The sequence below is a fragment of the Pristiophorus japonicus genome, chromosome Y (assembly GCF_044704955.1).
Source record: "Pristiophorus japonicus isolate sPriJap1 chromosome Y, sPriJap1.hap1, whole genome shotgun sequence".
Taxonomy (NCBI): domain Eukaryota; kingdom Metazoa; phylum Chordata; class Chondrichthyes; family Pristiophoridae; genus Pristiophorus; species Pristiophorus japonicus.
Window position 1 is genome coordinate 26874934 of NC_092011.1, and position 2500 is coordinate 26877433.

Below are 2500 nucleotides of genomic sequence, written 5' to 3' on the forward strand. Positions count from 1 at the left end.
GCTGGCACAGAATACGATTTCAGCAAAACACCAAAGAGTTTGAAAAGTACAACAAAAGATTTTGTCAAAATTGTTCCAAGTCTCGCACACCGTTCATTTTGTGACTTTCCAAGTGCTCCTTTCAAAGGTCACTTTCCTGAGATTGAGCACCTTTCAGCAAAGTATCACTTTTCGGGCGCTTTCAAAGTGTACCCGCTGTCGTAAAAATGTTCTGAAAATCGTGTTCCCGAAAATCTCCGGGCAACCCGCCAACCCCCTAGGACAGAAATGACAAGTGTCAAGTTGGCGGGACATCGGGCCACCTGCTGCCGGCCATGAGCATCCAAATCCCCGCAAAAGGGGCATTTTCATTTCTTCATCAGGACTTCCGACAATTGCCAAGGTTCAACTCATTAACATTGTTCGCAGACACTTGGCAGAAAATGCAGTTGGCCACTTTGCCGGGCCGACTCGCTTGCCCAAGCGGGAAACCATCAACCGCAGGCCCGGTAAGGCGGCCGAATCTGACCTCATAGACTTCCACACAACGGGACTTTTGACTTTCCCGGCCGCGGGTGGCCTCCACCCGGCCTCAGCCATCAGCCCTGCCTGCCTCCAGCCGCCTTCTTGTTAATCGGTTCTCCAGCCTGGCACTTCGGTTGCGCCAGCGAGACCATGTCTCGGCTTTGGTTAATGATTTGAGCCGAACCGACCTGCCCCCCCCCCCGGGCTGAACTCGGGCAGGTCTGCAAATTTCCCGACTCCTTTCGGGGCCTAATCGGGTCGTACGAGCCGCGTGGCGCGACCGGTGCCCATGCCCCGGCCTCTGCCAGGACTCGGGCAGCCGCTTTTGAAGCCAGACCAAAAACCGAAAAATGGGCAAAAAGGGAATAGATTCCAGCCCAAAAAGGGTGAATAGTCGGTTGGGCGGCAGCCCTGGTCGGTCTCTGCAGACCTGGAGGCTCGAGACGTTTGTTTGGAAAACTCGATTCTGCCACCTCCTACCTCTGTGCAGATACCCCGCCAACCCCCAAGGACAGAAATGACAAGTGTCAAGTTGGCGGGGCATCGGGCCACCTGCTGCCGACCATGAGCATCCAAATCCCCGCAAAGGGGGCATTTTCATTTCTTCATCGGGACTTCTGACAATTGCCAAGGTTCAACTCATTAACTTTGTTCGCAGACACTAGCCAGAAAATGCAAGTGGCCACTTTGCCTTGCCGACTCGCTTGCCCAAGCGGGAAACCATCAACCGCAGGCCCGGTAAGGCGGCCGAATCTGACCTCATAGACTTCCAGACAACCTACTTTTGACTTTCCCGGCCTCGGGTGGCCTCCACCCGGCCTCAGCCATCAGCCCTGCCTGCCTCCAGCCCCCTTCTGCTCAATGGGATATCCAGCCTGGCACTTAGGTTGCACCAGCAAGACCAAGTCTCGACTTTGGTTAATGATTTGAGCCGAACCGATCTTCAACCCCCCTCCCCCCGGGCTGAACTCGGACAGGTCTGCCGGTTTCCCGACTCCTTTCGGGGTCTAATCGGGTCGCGCGAGCCGCCTGCCCGACCAAAAACCAGAAAAATGGGCAAAAAGTGAATAAATTCCCGCCCAAACAGGGTGAAAAGTCGGTTGGGCGGCAACCCTGGTCGGTCCCTGCAGACCTGGAGGCTCGAGACGTTTGTTTGGAAAACTCACCAAGTCTCGATTCTGCCACCTCCTACCTCTGTGCAAATACCACGCCAACCCCCAAGGACAGAAATGAAAAGTGTCAAGTTAGCGGGGCGTCGGGCCACCTGTTGCCGACCATGAGCATCCAAATCCCCGCAAAGGGGGCATTTTCATTTCTTCATCGGGACTTCCGACAATTGCCAAGGTTCAACTCATTAACTTTGTTCGCAGACACTTGCCAGAAAATGCACGTGGCCACTTTGCCGAGCCGACTCGCTTGCCCAAGCGGGAAACCATCAAAGGCAGGCCCGGTAAGGCGGCCGAATCTGACCTCATAGACTTCCAGACAACGGGAGTTTTGACTTTCCCGGCCTCGGGTGGCCTCAACCCGGCCTCAGCCATCAGCCCTGCCTGCCTCCAGCCTCCTTCTGCTCAATGGGTCATCCAGCCTGGCACTTCGGTTGCGCCCGCGAGACCAGTATCGGCTTTGGATAATAATTTGAGCCGAACCGACCTGCCACCCCCCCGGGCTGAACTCGGGCAGGTCTGCCGATTTCCCGTCTCCTTTCGGGGCTTAATCGGGTCGCGCGAGCAGCCTGGCGCGACCGGGGCCATGCCCCGGCCTCTGCCAGGCCTCGGGCTGCCGTTTTGGAAGCCCGACCAAAAACCCGAAAAATGGACAAAAATGGAAAAGATTCCCGCCCAAAAAGGGTGAATAGTCGGTTGGGCGGCAGCCCTGGTCGGTCTCTGCAGACCTGGAGGCTCGAGACGTGACTTTGGAAAATTCACCAATTCTCGATAAGCCACCTCCTCCCTCTGTGCAGATACCCCGCCAACCCCCAAGGACAGAAATGACA